General features: G+C 42.3%; 1 protein-coding gene across 1 annotated transcript in view; it reads left to right on the forward strand.

Annotated features, from left to right (window-relative positions):
• The window catches only part of LOC138497369 (cadherin-7-like), a 1,579,032-nt gene that overhangs the window by 741,749 nt on the left and 824,776 nt on the right, over positions 1-12,507 (forward strand). The gene's annotated exons all lie outside the window — the stretch shown is intronic.

A 12,507-nucleotide genomic window follows, 5' to 3' on the forward strand; every position in this document is an offset into this window, starting at 1 on the left:
AAAGCCAGGAGTATTTATTGGTGCTTTTCCTGTGATTTAAACAGAGAATAACAGTTTTACTATGGTTCATTTGTAAGGAATTCGCTGATGTGTAATCTTTAAAGGAGATGAAAAGACATTGTAGTCCAATGGGGGTGTGGTCATACAGTGTCACATCATCGGCATAAGCAGTCCAGAACACCTTCACACCCTCCACCTTCGTGGAGCAAAAGAGATATCCTTTAGATGCAGACCCACATTAGAGAAGTACAATTTGAAAGCAGTAGGAGCAAAGATACATCCTTAAACCATTAAATGCCTTAATCTCTTGAGATAGTGATCCGTCAGAACTGAGTCGTACTTTAATTCTGGTATCTTCATACAAGTAATAAAGAATCAACAACAAAGGGGCAGGCATTCCTAAAGAGTATAATTTTGTCCATAATGTAGTTCTATTTACCATGCCAAAAGCTGGCGTAGGTCGATAGAAGCCACATAAATGGGAGGATTGCCGGGAATCCAGGCATATTTTTAGATAATATTAATCAGTAATCCACCTGAATATGTCCCTACATGCTTCCTAAAACCAAACTGAAATGGAGACTAAATACAGGAGTCATCAATCCAGTCCTGGATATGCTCCAGGATCAGGCAGGCAAAAATGTTGACTCAGTATCCTGAAGGGCTATAGGTCTATAGCTGAAGGGACTAGCCCTATCTCCCTTATTGTAAATTGGAACAACATAAAACATATGCCAACTCCTCGTATAAATCTAGTAATCATAATATCCTTAACAAGAAAAACAAGAATTTTGGCCCATAATTTATAGTTACCTTTTAGGACCATATTAGGGAGCATATTGGGGCCTGGAGCACAGGAAGAAGAACTGCATATAATCATTCTTTTTATGTCAGATGGAGTAATAGGGATATTCCATGAACAGCTAAGAATATTCTTCGGGTCAGTCCTGTCCAGATTCGGCGAGCTGTAGAGTTTGCCAAAGTGGCCTTCCCATACATCAGATGTAATACATACAGTTTGAGCACTCAGTTGTACATCCCCTCTGTTATTAATTAGAGCACCCAAAACTTCTGAGTGCTAAAGTCAGTGAGAGATAGAACCATTTCTTCTGTGTCGTTCTGATAAGGTTTAGCCCGAAGTTGTCTTGCTCTAGATTTCCATTTGTTTTTAACAATGTTTGCCCTACTAGTATATGAATCGTTCACATATCCATTGTAAAGTGAACACATTTCTCAATTCCTTTCTTTCTTAAGTTTTCTAATTTCTACACTAAAATAATTCTTATGAATGCTACTGCCTATAGGTGATTTCTTTATGCCAGAAGGGCTATTGATCACTAAATCAACATAGTTCTCAAAAACATCATGCACATAGATCTTCAGTTTCTTATCGAAATTGTGTTTTTTAAAGTCTTGCAGAAACAATATATTTACTTTTACAATTTTATCACTATGCCAGGAAATTCTGTTACAGGGATTATTAATTTCTAGGTTTGGAGAAAAAAATCCACCCTCATGAAATAGAAGCTTTTAGCATTTTATGATCACTATCCTACGTTGAAATAAGGGAAAAGTCTAGAGTTAGGTTAAATAACATACTATTCACAAAGACATAGGGCCTCATTACACAGTAGGCGGTAGGGGTTTACCGGTACCGGTAAGGGCACCGGTACCGGTAAAACCCTTCCGCCTTACTACGAGTTCCCTTTGCAGGACCCGACTTTAGCAGCTGGTTTTACCAGCCGTTAAAGTTGGGTGCCGCAAAGGGACCTTGGAGCTAATTACGGTCCCACAATTTGCGGGACCGTAATTAGCATCACACCCATTCCCATTATGCCCTTTGGGGGCAAAAATGGGAATGGGGAAGAGCCTTGGTGAATGGGGAATTACCGCCCCCGCTCACCTTGGAGTAGGGCGGTAATTCCGCCATCCACCAAGGCGGACACGGTAAGATACCATCGGCAACCTTGGCGCTAATAGCGCCATGGTTACTGCCTACCGTGTAATGAGGCCCATAATCTATAGTAGAGCTCAAGCTTCCATTAGACCATGTTGAATGGTCCTGAGAGGCTTACAATAAATTGTTAACATAATACAATCCCCAATCTACAAGAAATTGATGCCAGATATCTCCCTGAATAGATTTGCGGGTAGCGCAGCTATCACCAAGAAGTTGAGTATCCCTATTTCCCATTCGATTGTCTCCCAGAACCCATATCAGAATTAAAATCACTGGCAATAAAAAAATTCAAGACATTACATGACTCTTGACATTCCTGAATTACTAAGTTGATTAATGCTATATACACATTAAGATCAAGATCAGGACACCAATATACATTGACAATCAATAAATGCATAGGGACTTGTGCAGTCCAAGTTTCAAAAAGACAGCAATACACCCCCTTGAATCTTAAATCTCTTCATACATTTGACATGAATATTAGTTTTAACTGCGATAAGGAGTCCCCATGAGGATCTTCCTTTAGGATTCTTAACAGCCAGTTCCTGAAACACCATAAAGCCATCCAATGATAAAGGGGCTAAGCCCATATTTCCTGAAGACAGATAAAAGTAGCTTCAGATAACAATGAGCAAATTGTTGATGACTGCTTAAATGATCGAGTTCCCCTAGAGTTCCATGACAGGAATGTAATAGTTCGGGAATTCTAGGGGTTGTCTTTGATTCCCTGAATCTTAGAGATATACTCTCTGAGCATCAATGCCAGCCATCTCAAATCTGAGTCACTGGAGGGCATCTGCGGGTTCGAGCTTTGCTTACTTTGAGCACGCTTTCCCTCATGCAATTCTCTTGAATTCACCTCCTGCTCTCTTGCCCATGACTTAAAAAAGCCCTGGCTGAAATGTTCCAAGTCAAAACCAAATCTTTGCAGGGGTTCTACTTACGAAAGAACAAGCTCGAATATAGTTCTTGAGTAGAAGACTATCCTCACGTAGTTGTACCTGGTTGGATATATATGGTCAACAAGTTTAATATTTCCATAGGAAATCAAAGAAAGTCAGTGTATTTAATTGAACAAGGATAGGATCCTCCCTCAATTTAAAGAAGGAGGACCTCCATATGTCAACATAAAGTTCAGCATGACGCTTGGGTCATCCACAAAATGAGGCTGCCGCCACTCCACTCTTTCCACAGACCCTTTCTGTGATGGCATTTTTTCTCTATGCTCTGAAGGGAAAGGGCCCCTGATACCACCATCAATTATACTCCCTTTAAGTGTACCCTCCTCCCAACCCTTGTACTGTATATCATTTTTACCTGCTTCTTGAGCCCAGCCTGCATTCTGCTGTACAGGCCTCTCATTGATTCACTAGAGGTAATGAGTGATTGGGCTGTAAATTGGTTCCACACAGAACCAGCTCCTGTGTGTTCTTTGCAATTGTCTATGATGTTAGTTTGCAAGTTGCCCCCCAGACCACCGTGCTTCAATGGTATAATCATTTGGGGGGCTATATTTTCAGGTTTTTTTTATCGTTCATTATCTGGGAACCATTATCCAAAAGTAGCCTCAGAATGTCAATAGGATTACCTGTATTAGGTCCCTCTTCACATACCTTCCTAATATGTAAAGGCAATTGCAGCCCAAACTTAGAGGAATGTTCAAGCAGTTTCATCAGCGCTTGCTGGACTAGATTTTTAATATCCTCACTAGGAATAAGATTGGAGTTAATATTTCCATTTGCTTCCTCACCATCCACCCCTTCCTCAACATCTTCAGTTTTGAGTGTGCTCATAGCGTCTTCAGTATTAGGTTCAGAGTGGGGGATGAGGATAAGACCTTCTGGTTATTTGTAATGGCCAGCGAACCAGTATCCAGAGATGTATTATTTGTCACTGCTTTTGTTTTACGAGCAAAGAATTGTTGGATCCCTGGCCCTCCGGTTATTCCCTCAGTTTTGGTAGCACACAAAATAGTGCCCTCCTTTTTTTTGTATCATTTTTTTTTTGTTTTACTATAGTGCATTTCACACCCTTATGGCTCATGGCATCTGTAAGGGTATTTGCGGCCTCTCCATACTCCTTCACAGAACCATTGGTTGCTTTGTCACAGGCTATTTCAATTACAACTGCCACACATTTCTTATCAGGTAGAGAAGTATCCTTTAAACCTAGAGCCTTTTTGCTCTCCTCATCTAGTTGTGTAAGATCAAAAACACCTTCTTCTACAGACAGGCCGCAAATGTCTCTAATATTTGTGTTTGTGTTTTTTATCTTAAGAGAGGGTACGCTGTTAATTTTTATTTTTATTTGTAGCTTTATACAGATCATTAGATTTCATAGTCCTTCTTTTAAGGGCCCTAGCTTGCATTTTCCTCTCTACGAGAAATGTGACGTTCAAATGCTACATCTAGCTCTGGAGTGGTTTAGCTTCATCTTCTATAACATCCAGGAGAGCCGATGGACTATCTAAATTAGACCTGTCTCGAGGAATCTTGGTATTTGGGCCACAATCAGAATGATTTGACGGTCCTATACCTGACGATGAAAGCATTGAACCAAGCAGAGCCTCCAATTCATTTGAATTTGCAGGTTGTTTCCCTTCCTTACCATGTGTCAATGCCCCTGCATAGGATTTAACCACTAACTGTGTTACCTCGAGAGGAGTATGAATAAAACCCCTATTTTCACTTACATTTTCATGTAAGATTTGTGTATTCTGATCATGTGTGGTTTTTAATTCAATCTTTCCTTTGTACCCATTAGGAGGATTGCAAATCTCAGTGGTAAAAACATACCCCTGCAATCTACTTAGCTTTTTGCAATTTCAAGTAATAGGAATCTTAATACTTGTATCTCAACATGCGTCATTTCATGGCCCATGTCCAAAAGGTGCAATATCCGAGTACGGACCAGGAAAGACGCATATGTGGATGAAATATCTTCCGTATTGAGTCCCTCGGAGGGATGGGTGATGTGTGATGCTTTATGTTCCTGGATATTTATGGAACTAACTAACTAACTAACTAACTAACTAACTAACTAACTAACTAACTAACTAACTACTTAGTTTCTTATATAGCACAACTCTCACCAAAAGGTCTCAGGGCACTCAGAAGAGGGACTTGAACATTTTTGAGAGTCCACATTAGGTGTACAATTTCCCACCACCCCCGGTTTCCCCAACCCTAGACCTGTTGTCTTCAATGGGCCTGATGGTTGTTTGTGGATACAACAGTCATCCATAGAGTAAGGAGAAGTCTCAGGGCAAGCAGCTTCATGTAAATGTACATTTTCCACACACCCCCTAGAGAGCTGCACTCTTCTATCCAGCTCAGCCAGAACGACAGGAGCCAGCAAGGATGTGTTAGAAAGGGGTCTAATGAGACCACTCTCTTCCACATTCAAAATGGACTGAAGAACCGGGATTTCGTGCATACTCAGAAAACTTTTTTGAGAATGCTCATTCAAATATTCTTACTTGAGGTTAAGTCCACTCTGTTAATTTCCCATTTTTCATTAGCATGCAGAGACTGCACACCATTATCCATGTCCTCATTCCTTTTAGTTAAATGTTGGGGTAGACTCTTTGCCCATATGTGTCTTCAAGACTGTAACTATCATTCAAATTTTACAATGTAGATGGCTTTTTTTGAGCAGCAGGGGATTTAACTAGTTTTCCACTCCGTAGAGACCACACCATAATATAGATATAAATCTACTAACAAAATTACAGCAATATTCTGCTTCGTCTTTTACATTAAATTGAGCCCATGCCAACAGTAATAGCCCTGCTGTCATAGGTAAAGGTTGGAGTTCTATAAACAAGGCACCCTAATGCAATAATAATTGGATCAAGGTTAGACTACTGCAATGCCCTGCTCATTGGGACCTCCAATAAAAACCTGGCCAAACTTCAACTAGTTCAAAATAACGCACTGAGGGCGGCCACAGGTACCGGAAGAAACGACTACATCTATGAAGTCAAAAGACAGGTCCACTGGCTCCCGGTCAAAGAGAGGATTGTCTTCGAAACACTCGCCCTTACCCGCAACTTGCTCCACCCTTCTTGACCCAAAGAATCACCAAGCATACTGCCACCAGACCATTAAGTATGTGCTACTCCAACATGATTGTCACGCCCAAAACGTGCAAGGTGAGCTCCGGTGGCTCCAGTTTTCCCACCTGGGCCGCCACTCACTGGAACGCACTGCCACCTCACGTAAGAATTATTGAATCCCACCAAGCCTTCCGCAAAGCCATTAAAACCAAGCTCTTTGTATGAAATGTACCGGACTTCATTCTGTAACTGTACAATGCATATCATGCATCACTTGTAACTATACAGAGTCCAAGAGTCTTCTTGCCACATTTCGCCGCAGTCTTCCTCTTACAGATTGTGCTGCAAGTTTTTGAAAAGTAGAGTCTCTGAGTTAGATCAGGGCAGCCCAAACACAGCCCAACAGCCACACAGTAACCACTTAGGTGCACCTATCTTAATCTGGTATGGATTTTTTTTTTCTGATTAACAGCCTGATGATAAAGGTATAAAGGACTGCAATTTCATCCATCTTAATCTCGGACAATGGCCCTGCCAAACAGTTCTAGTACTAGGAGGCGGTAACAAGGAAAATCAATACACGGCAACTTAACACTGACTTCCTCAGCTCTGTAGCATGGAGGAACAAAGTGGTAAAACAGGAAGCAGAGAAGTCTCTCAGAACTATTAGAAATATGAAACTACAAGAGCATTTAACTGCCCATGCCAGATAATGTAAAGTCTCTCACAAGTGCTAAAGTTGAATATATTAAACAGTGCTCATACAGACAGAGCATGTAGTATTTTGTTAAACTGCCACTCTACATTTTTTGGAGGGGCCATTGAAGTGGGCGCACAACAACGCCAAGTTTTGTCAACCTGGGAGCATATTTGGCCACCACTGACCAGGCACATGACATCCCCTTGTTGAGAACCAAACTGTCAATTTTGGCAATACACACTGTGCTTAGTACCTGTAAAGTTCTATCAGTCTGAGTATGCTCCACGGACTGGGCAGTGTGCCCAGAACTCACAGCAACTCTGGTTTACCATCACCCTAACATAGCTGACAAACCTTTATATCGGCTATCATGGGCACAACTTGGTATGTTATGCACAATGGAAATCTGGGCAGTCTCTGGTTTAGTGCACTTTTTGTACATATGTTTAGAATTACATTTAGCAGTAGGAGAATTGCTGAATATTTCCAACTAACTCAATGCGACTTTATTCTAAAACAGGTCCCTGCTTCAGACCAGAGTTGTCGCTCTGTTTCTTTCCAAATAATCTCAAATGCAACATTGCTTGGAATATGGACTGTGGGGGTATTATCCAAATATTCTATTGGCTGAACATCTGGAAGAATATCTGTGGTATGTCAGTGGCAGATTCAACTACCCATACCCTAGGTTAGGAAGGAGCAACCAAGCTGACACTAGTTCATGCTGCTGGTCTTGCCACAACAACATTGGAGATCCTTGACATATACGTTTTGATTGTATACACACCTCTGCATTTTGGAAATTTGGCCACTGTTTATCAAGAATAGGCAATAAATCACTTACATTATCAGGTTTTTCGATTTTCTATGGAAGTGGAGACCCCACTCAAGGAAGGTTCTTAGACATGCTGATTGGCATCATCTTTAAACTGATCATGTCCAGTTGGAAAGGCTTGGCCCAATTATCAGTGACTAGTTGCTGGAACTAGGAATCTTGCACACATTGAATGGAGAGTTACCTTTCCCAAAATATGCTGTGGCCTCAGTTCATTGGGCTTAAGGGAAGACTTTATAAACATCTTACCGTGATTCATCAGTGTATCTACTGTGGAATAGTAATATTTACATTCATGGTCCTATTCCCCTTACCATTTCCCAAATATGGTAATATTTCTAGGTAGCTTGTCAGCAAAGGATACCTACATACGCTCTGTCTTGAAATTGTATGTGAAAACAGGTGGTGTACAGTATTCTTCCTGCACTCCTGGGAGCGTGGGGCAGGTGGGCTGAGACCAGTTCGAAGTGCACTAATGAAGATGTCCAGCAGATGCAGAGTTTGCATAGGTCTGCCTGGTCTTGAGCACCGCCCGTGCCAAAAGGGAGGGGCAGACCGTGTGGGACGATGCAGCATTGAAAGGACTCGAGGATCTCTAGAGCATGTGAGTGTACCCTTGCATGAATATGAAACACTGTGCATGTACGCACATGGTGGAGGTCTTATGATTTATAGGATGCATTACACTGAGGAGAGGATGATCGGACGTAGTAGTCATAGATATTAGTTCCAACTCTCCACCAGGGAGAGAGTTTGTGGCAGGTAACATGTGTAGTAGAACAAAGGTGTGTGGCTACGATGGCAAACTTCCATTATATGGGACTGGTGCATAGTACATCCGGGAACATTATGTTTAAGCTAGATAAAAAGACCCCAGAAGAGAAGGAGCAGAGATCATAGGGGGCCAAAGCAGACACTAAGGACACATATGAGGACAGAGGAACAGGGCCTGACTGAGGGTAGGTGTGGAATGAACAGGGATAGGACAAAGACAAAGAAAAGGAAAGGGAAGAGAGAAAGAAAGGGAACTAGATTGGGGAGCAGTAAGGACTGTTCCCAGATCCTCTGAAACAGGGTAGGTAGGATAGCGGGAACTACGATGGGCGGGGCTGCCCCTGTGCCATGAACACAGTTGCCCCTGTTGCAGAAAGACTGGAGGGGAGCGCAGTATTTACCATGGCAGAGAATGGACAGACATAATTTAACATATAGCTTACCCTTCCTCGCAGTGAGGGCAGGCAAATGGATATATTCTCTCGAGATACAGTAGGGATCACCCTGGTGATTGGCGACATTAAGAGCTTATTCGCAGCCATACTAGAGGAACACTGGGACTAAATATGAGGGCAGGCAGGATATGACGGAGTAAAATTGAGGAATAACATACACGACGGTGCGCACACATGTTGAAAAGTATTAAGGACTATGTACCCAGACACATCAGACATGGGGGCCATTTTGGCATGCAAAATGAAACCAGATGAGGACCGCACATAATACATACAACGGATACATGATGTGGACATTAGAGATGCAATAATCAAGGAAGGTGAACATACTTAAATTTTACCACATACTGGTCTGATGCTTGCCCACAGACGTGCAAACATCCCTAGAGAAGGTGGTTGGGATTGAGGTGAAGGGATGGGCAGAAATGCAGGACACCATAGTACACTTTTGCAAGAGGAAACAGGAAAGAGAGAAGGATAAGACAGACAATGCAATTAAGGCAGAGGCAGCATTGGTGCAAAAGAATTTAGAAAAAATATTCATGCAATGGACTGTACTTACCAACATTGTCACAGGACTGCTCAAAGTAGCACCTGCCAAACAAGGGGGGTTTCCCATGGGGGGCATGCCACAGGGAGGAATGTATCTGCATCAAGGGGGGTTCCAGCAGCAGGTAGAGTATCCCCAATAGGGAGTGTATCGGCAACAGGGATATTACCAGCAAGGGCAGACCATACTCATAGAGAGGGATTGGGCTTGAATACAGCGGAAAGGGTCCCAGATTTGGAGGATATATTTTTTCTAATGTGGGCATTGAGGGCACATTGCACAGATGTGCCCACACAGACAGCAGCAGCAGTATGGCAAAGGGGGGTCAGGTATATGTTTAACACATGCAGCCAGAAATTCAACTAATGCAGCCACAGGTACAGCCCACCCAACCACAGCTGCAGCCACTTCTAGCACAAATACCACAACAGCAGGTACAGGCACCCTTCACACAGCCAATGCAACCTATAGGGCCCACAGTTGCCCAGCCTCCACAGGTAAACAGACAGCTGCAGGCAACAGTACCACAGAACACCTTAGAGGGTCAAGCACACATATACATGCAGGGGGACAACACATTGCTAGCTCTGAACACAGAATCACACTACAGGGGAGTGACCATTTTAGGATGTAACCCATTCCCATTTTTTCAGGGCAAGGTACTAATTCCCAATAGGCCAGCACACAGAAGACACAGAAGACACGTGTGTGCCCAAGCCTTTCAATAACTGAAGACCCAGATAAGGAACCCAAGTAGCATTGAAGATTGGACAACAAGATTTCTCATTTATGGTTGACACAGGAGCCACCAAATCCTGCATTAAGGAGGGTATCTTTCCACTGTCAGTCAAAGTAATGGACACACAGGGGTTTTCTGGGGCCATTGTAATGGTTCCTATCACCTTACCACTCACAATAGACACACAGCAAATAGTGCTCTTGTTGCACTAAACAAGACACTGTCATCAACATATTAGGAAGAGACACAATGAGCAAATTAAATATGTCAATTTAATTTTCAGAAACAGGCATAGTATGCTCAAAACCCAGTATCTTTTATGAGCAGGTTTATAAGAGGGCTACAGTCATCATACAAGTATTTAGCACAAACCATGCTTTACACAGGTCACCATGCCACCCTGAGGTATTCATTTATGAGGTACAAGTATTGTGCAGGGGGATACCAGGAATAAAAGACAAGATATTTCAATTGGCCACCAAACTTCCGTTTAGACCAGCAGTACACAAAGATATAGTATGAGGAACACAACTCACAATGCATTTAGTAGCACCACTCACATGAAAGGACATTTTGTATGGGACAGATGAAGATGGAACAGAGTAACACACAGTCCTCTGTGTTGATTCAACATTAATACTAACAGACTTTACTGACAAACAGCTGTTCTCAGAGGATGTAGAGGAGGGGGAGATGGTATTTCAGATGTGCATCCCAATGCCAGGTAGACATAGAGAAGGGACAGGCCCCCCAGAGGATACAGATAGTGAGAACGGCATCAACTCACTTGCGGGAAGATTTGAAAAAAGTTGCAGAGGTACTATAGACCAGTGGCCCCCATGATGTTGTGTTTTAGAAGGGAGCATGGGCGGTCTCCATAAAAGAGAAGGAAGGGCAATTTTGCCCGGGTTAAACAGTACCCAATATCATGTGAAGCAGACAAGGGTATATATGACACACTCCCCGCACTATGATGACAGGGCATAATAAAAATGTCAGAATCCCCATGTAATTCGGCCATTTACCCTGACAAGAAATCTTAAGGTGGGGCGTGGAGATTCAATCAAGATCTCTGCTGCTTGAACACCATAATGGAAGCAGAATTTCCACTTGTACCAAATCCAGCCACAATATCATATAATTAGGCTTTCATGTTTTCAGTGAAACCTGATAAAAACCGGAAAAACACTGCCCACCCCCCTGGAAGAAAAAGTGCCTTCTAGGTTTTAACCGAAAAAACATTGTTTCCTCTTTCCCAGTGGTGCCTTAGTATGAGCAGGGATGGGATGAAGTTTGGAGTTGAGGGGGTAGCTGGAGAGGGGCCTTAGTAGAAAATAGGTAAAGGGCCCTACTCCCCCATGTATGCTTGTTTGCTTTCTCCCATTGCTTCCCCTCCTGTCCCTGACCTTATTCAAAAACACTGTACATTCAATGTTGAATCGTTTTCTAAGTAAAACAAAAATGCATTCATATGTGGTCAGAGCTATTTTGAGGAACTGTAGAAAAATTGCAGCCATTTTTTATGGTTGCTGATTCACATCTTAAAATGGGCTAAAATTCCGCAAAATAGCCCTTGACGAGTGACAAATATTTGTATTTACAAAAAATTGTTCAACATGGATTTTTCAGTGTCTCGGTTTGTGGTCAGAGACCCTCTGTGTATATGTATCTGTCCAGATGATAGCTGTAAAGTGTCAGCTGCCTGTCACCTTTAAAAGGAAAGCTTTGTGAGGCTTCCATGTACGAGGCCTGTGTAAGTCCACAGTGTCACGGTCACCTCCTGACCTCATGTGGATCTCTAGATCAACCACACCCAGCAGCCCATCAAAAGCTGCAGGCCCCTTAATTGCTGTTTAGCATTTTCTTTCTTCAAGGAGAGTTTTTAAATTAGGAGTGATTTATAAATGATGGCTCATTTAAGGGAAACATGTGGGTGGCCAGCGTAACTACAGGGCAGACGTAACCCTTTGGGCTTTTTTGAGGTTGGCAAGCTTGCTCAAGTATTTGGCTACCAGGATTTTACCCAGGTTGTCAAGTTCCCAGGGCAGACACTTACCCACAAACAAACAAGCACTTGTATTGGGATTTTGTTTTCCAGAGAATATTTTACTACATATTGCTGGGTTTAAAAGGTGAGCATCTTTTATAATTTTCCAGCATTTCTATTGGAACATTTCCTCTCAGGTAATTTTTCTGGTGTTCCTTGCTTTTTTTAAAGTCCAATGTTCTTTTGTCTTGCACACTTCCGTCAAATGAACTACATTTCTATATTTCACTTTAAGATATGTTCACTTACTGTGCGTACATTCATGGGTACCAGCTTTTTATTTTTGCTATGGGGACAAAAGTTCCCACACAAGCAAGAGGTTGTGCTTGTTAGGGAGAAGTCTCAGATGTGTGTTAATTCCCTCCACCTTAGAACCCCAGCAACTTT

Source organism: Ambystoma mexicanum, chromosome 5q (genome assembly GCF_040938575.1).
Source record: "Ambystoma mexicanum isolate Mex_15411 chromosome 5q, UKY_AmexF1_1, whole genome shotgun sequence".
In the NCBI taxonomy this organism is placed as follows: Eukaryota; Metazoa; Chordata; class Amphibia; order Caudata; family Ambystomatidae; genus Ambystoma; species Ambystoma mexicanum.